This window comes from Trichechus manatus, unplaced genomic scaffold (genome assembly GCF_000243295.1).
Source record: "Trichechus manatus latirostris isolate Lorelei unplaced genomic scaffold, TriManLat1.0 scaffold00134, whole genome shotgun sequence".
Classification (NCBI taxonomy): Eukaryota; Metazoa; Chordata; class Mammalia; order Sirenia; family Trichechidae; genus Trichechus; species Trichechus manatus.
Window position 1 is genome coordinate 3248710 of NW_004444070.1, and position 6000 is coordinate 3254709.

The following is a 6000-nucleotide window of genomic DNA, read 5'->3' on the forward strand; positions in this document are numbered from 1 at the left end:
GCAGTCCATGGTATATTCAGCATTCTTCACCAACACCATCATTCAAAGACATAAATTCTTCTTTGGTCTTCCTTATTCGCTGTCCAGCTTTTGCATGCATATGGGAAGGAACAAAACATTGTCCTGTCATGTGCCATCTTCATGATCCTTGGTATATTTGAGCCCCTTGTTCTGGTTTTTATGTCATGGAGGGTTTACCCTTGTTTTCAGTGACCTCCCACTTTACCAAGCACGACACCCTTTTCTAGTGACTTGAAGACTAGAGAGTAAGGCATTCCCTTCTCACCACAAAGAATCTGTGATTCTAAATTAAGAACGACAGCTGGCTAGAAATCTCAAATAATTTGTTAAACATATTGAATACTTGAAAATTTTTACTTCTGCCAGTTTAATCAATTTTTCTATACATAGTTGACCACACTTACTCTGGTTTTGTAACTCCTGTTGAGGGAAATTCTTTGCCATGGATTTTCATAATAGTCTGGAATCATCTTGGTGATTTTATGTTAGAAATTCCTTTATCTTATCCTAAGGATGATTCCTGAAACCATAATTTTCATTTCTAAATCATAGAAAAGTGGACTGGATGAACCAGGAATTAGGAAGCTTAGTACTATAGGGAACTGAATTTGTTAGGATGCGGAAGATTCCGATGATTGGGGCAATCCTGTCGTTGTTGGATGTCCTTGAGTTGATTCTGACCCCTATCAACCCCATGTGACAGAGCAGAATTTCCTCATAGGGTTTCCTGAGCTGTAATCTTTATGGGAGCAGATTGCCAGGCCTTTCTCCCATGGAGCCTATAGGTGGGTTCAAACCACCAACCTTTCCGTTAGTTGAACCGTTGTGCCACCAGGGCTCTTAGTGTAATCCTGTTGTTGTTAGGTGCCACTGAGTTGGTTCTGACTCATAGCCACCCTGTGCACAACAGAACAAAACACTGCTTGGCCCTGTGCCATCCTCACAATTGTTATGTCTGAGCCCATTGTTGCAGCCACTGTGTCAGTCCATCTCATTGAGGGTCTTCCTCTTTTTTGCTGACCCTCTACTTTACCAAGCATGGTGTCCTTCTCCAGGGACTAGTCCCTGCTGATACATGTCCAAAATATATGAGACAAAGTCTCTCCATCCTCATGTCTAAGGAGTACTCTGGCTGTATTTCTTCCAGGATAGACTTGTTCGTCCTTCTGGCAGGCCGTGGTATATTCAGTATTCTTTGCCAAAACCATAATTCAAAGGCATCAATTCTTTTTCAGCCTTCCTTATTCATTGTCCGTCTTTCACATGCATATGAGGTGATAGAAAATACCATGACTTGGGTCAGGTGTACCTTAGTCCTCAAAGTAACATCTTTGCTTTTTAATACTTTAAAGGGGTCTTTTGCAGCAGATTCGCTCAACACAATATGTAGTTTGATTTCCTGACCGCTGCTTCCATGGGCGTTGATTATGGATCCAAGTAAAATGAAACCCTTGACAAGGTCAGTCTTTTCTCCATTTATCATGATGTTACTTATTGGTACAGTTATTGGTCCAATTGGACCAATCAGTGTAATCCTAGGGGCTAATAAATTTGAATATTGACATGGTTTGCTTATACTGTATTTAGTTCTGAATATGTATTACCCAAATGAATCTTTTATTAAACATTTTGTGATTTAAAGGGACATAGAGTAGTTATGTGATTCAGCAAATCGCGTATAGACATGAAATTCTCTCCTTCAGATGATAGGGAATTTGCCAGTATTTTAACTGTACTCCACAGTCATCCAAGACCCTCATAGGACATTTCAGAGATGGAGAATGGAGTAAATCGTGCTTGAAATGCTTGCGCAATCCATATAATAGGCTCCCCCACTTAGACAGTGGTGTGAAAGCGAATAAATTGTAAAGTAATTATTAAAAGTATGTTTCTACTATATAACTTTAGGATACCTAGGAAATAATGGGAGTATTTTGGTATCTCATAAATTAAAAGATGAACATAGCTGTGCAGAAATGGGGAAAATAAAGTCTGGATTAGATAACTTAGGTTTTTAAATGAACATTTAATGGGAATTCAAAAAAAGACTAATCATAAAAACTTCGATATTTAATCTTCTTATGTAAACTGTGGTGGATGATGGTAGCTCCAGAGGAAAAGAAGAGTTTTATATGCTTCTTTTGTCACTTCTTTTTCTGTCAATCACAATAATGCTTGACACATCATAGGAAACCGACAGCTATTTCCTAAATAAATAAATGGACAAGGTATTGTTATGGACTACATAATAAGTTATGAATCAAATGAAAATGATGAGTATTTTATTCAGCTGATTTTTAAGTTCAAAAGGTCCCTCCTCCCCAAATTTATTTATGTATTTCATTTTACCAACTCATAGCTCATCTTTGTTGTTATGTTTGGTTGGGCTACTTCAAGTCAAAGACGGGTTTTAATCAATTGGTTTTTCATTCTGAGGTCAAGAGGTTCCGCTTTCTGAAAAGCTAGTCCCCTGGAGCCCCCTGGTTCTCCTTACCAGGGACCATTTTACCCCCAAATCCAGGAAGGATGAATAAGGTAGGGACATGATATTAGCTCAGGGAGAGGAGGGACTAGATGAGTGATGAGATTCCCTTGACCTGTGGGGGAAACAGCTGATCCTTAGAGCAAGAAGGAACAAAAGATACGTCTTGCTACAGATGAGTTGGTCCCAGCCTTTCTCATAAGCCCCTTCCGTGGAGACTACGCCTATGACCCTAGCTCCACCTACCCATGACATCACTTGCTGCCCATCTGGCTCCCCAGATGGATGCCACATCCTGCCATGGGTAGGGCCTGTGGTGGCGTATATGTGTATATGCGCATGCACGAGGTGTTGCACATGCGCAGATTTACTTCCTAGTTGAGTTTGTGTAGGTGCTCAATTTCTGATGGAAGCACTGGTGGTGCCGTGGGTGAGAGCTGGGCTGCTAACCAAAAGGTTGGCAGTTGGAATCCACCAGCCACTCCATGGAAACCCTATGAGGCAGTTCTACTCTGTCCTATAGGGTCAGTATGAGTCCGAATGGCGGCCCTGCAGAACGATATCCTTCTCTGAGGGGTTAAAGAGTGTGTTATTTTTAGGTGGAATAAGTTGTATGTAGTATAAAAAAACCAAACCCATTGCCGTTGAGTTGATTCCGTCTTCTAGGGACCCTATAGGACAGAGTAGAAATGTCCCATAGGGTTTCCAAGGAGCAGCTGTAGGATGCAAACTGCCCACCTGTTGGTTAGCAGCTGTAGCTCTTAACCACTGTGCCAACAGGGCTAAAACTTCTCTAAAAGCAGTATTTTAAGTTGTTTTTTGTTGTTGTCAGTTGCTGTGAAGTCAACTCCAATATATGGCGAATCTGTGTCTGTGCAGAATATCACTGTGCTCCAGATGGCCAGGCCTTTCTTCCAAGGTGCCTCTGGGTGGGTTCAAACCACAAGTCTTCCAGCTAGCAATCGAACACTTAACCATTTGTGGTGCCCAGGTCTGATTTTTTTTTTTTCTTTAAAGTTTCTAAGGAAAACAGATTGCCATGCCTCTCAGAAAGAGGCAAAATTCTGAAAAAGCTGATACAAAATTAATTCAATCTTATGAATGATTTTTAGATTCAGAAGGTAAATTTACAGCAAGTATGAATATGTTGTTCACTTTTTTAAATTAAAAACAACCTATTTAAACACACAGTGGTACATACAACCAGTGAGTCTTGAGTACAGTTTGTATGTTTTGTCTTGCACCTTTGCAATGCTTAAGTGACAAGTTAAATGCAGGACTTTTAAAATAACTCTTAAGGAAAGTTTTCACTCTCTGACAGTTTTGGACTTTCAAAAAATGTCATTTGGGTTCTCGGCCCTCTTGTCCTTTTTCATTCAACTATTTTCCACACCCGTAATGTTTACTTTGCACTAATACTATGTTGTCTATTTTTATTTTTTTCTAATTCATTCTTCTTTTCTGCCAACAAAATAAATTTCAAAAAGGGAAAAAGAGAAGGTGTATGTAGTTAAATGGGTCATCTTGCAAAATTTATAACTTCTTTATGCATACAATAAAGAGCCTTGGTGGCAGAACGATTAAGTGCTCTGCTGCCAACCAAAATGTTGATGGTTTGAACCTGTGGGAGAAAGACCTGGTGACCTGGCAATCTGCTCCTGTAGAGATTACAGCCTAGGGAACCCTATGGGGCAGTTCTACTCTGTCACATGGAATCAACGTGAGTCGGAATCCACTTAATGGCACCTAGCAACAACAACAAAAATGCATGCAATAATTTTGTTTGCTCTTTGGAGGGCAACATCAACTCAACTCTGCATACGTGATAATGCCACATACGTGTCCTAATGTGGGATGAGCTAACCATGGTGTGTGGGCTGGCCATCTGTTTTTGTGAGTAAAGGTTTGCTGGAACACAACAATCCCCATTAATTTACATTGTTGCATGTGGCTTCTTTTGCCCTATGGACCCAGGGTGGAATAGTTACGCTAGAAGCTACATGTCCTACAAAGCTGAAAATATTTATCATCTGGCACTTTCCTAAAAAAGCTTGCCACCCTCTTTTTTAGGGCATGGCATGATTCTTTGTGGGGTAAATCCATAAATCAATGCCTACACTAATAGTAAATCACAATATATAATAGATTATTATCAATAATAAATTGTTTTCATATTGTTGTTGGGTGCCATCAAGTCGATTCAGTCTCATTGTGACCCCATGTGACAGAGTAGAACTGCCCCATAGGGTTTTCTTGGCTGTAGTCTTTAGGGAAGCAGATCACCAGGTCTTTCTCCTCAAGAGCCACTGGGTGGGTTTGAACCACTGCCCTTTTGGTTAACAGCCAAGAGCTTAACCGTTGGGCCGCCAGGGCTCGTGGTTTTCATATTAGCAATTCTATTAGCAAATCATCTACACTCTCTTAAACACAGAGCAAGTGTTTATAACCTGGAATCTGGTGCGCTTGGATGAATGAGGGATCTTACACATGAAACTTTATATGCGCCAGGAAGAGACTCAGTGGCCTTCAGCAACAAAATAAATGAGCCGCCGCTGACACACGCCTGTTAGCATGGGTCGCCTCTAGCTGTTCAAGAGATGGATTTCGCTTGCTCTCGGGTTGTTGGGGCTAAGGTTCATAATTAAGCAGGTTGGCCGTGGGGAACCATACTGACCGCTTTTGCCATGCTCCCAGCTATTTGTTTCATGATCTAGAAGATGGGCATGCTTGACTAAGCACAAGCAATTACTGAGATTTTTATTCTGCTTCACTAAACTTTTTAATGAAGTGAGTTTTAGACAGTGGGAACCAGGAGGGCTCGCTGATTCCGTTTTGGTGAGAATTTGAGCGCGCAGTAATTCTGACTCAGCACGCTTCCTGGAAGTGGCTAATTAATACCAACAGAAAATGGAGTTGTTTTGTCTTCTTCTGGAAGGTTACTCAGTGTCACACCTGGTGAGCCGTAGTAAATATTAACTAAATATATTTTAGATGTAGACAATGGTGGATTTTTTGCCTAAAAATGTTTCCTAATATTCCCTTCTTCCTTACCTTTCTACGGTGATGGCTGCAAACATGATTTTCAGTTGTGTTCCTGAGTTAGTTTATTTATGCATGGCCGTGGGAGTTAAGTACTGTGAGAGTGAGAATTTCAGTAAGGGAGAACATAACATCATATGTGTGAAAATTATTAGAGCAATGGGCTAGACAGTTGTCAGTCTTTTCCTTACTAGAATCTTCTGTCTTTCTGTCTTGGTTATCTAGTGCTGCTGTAACAGAAATATCACAGAAGTTTATTCTGTCACAGTTTAGCAGGCTAGAAGTCTGAATTCAGGGTGACAGCTCTAGGGGAAGGCTTTCTGTCTCTCTGTTGGCTTTGGGGGAAGGTCCTTGTCATCTGTCTTCCCCTGGTCTAGGAGCATCTCAGCACAGGGGCCCTGGGTCCAAAGGACGTGCTCCACTCCTGGCTCTTCTTGCTTGGTGGTAATGAGGTCCCT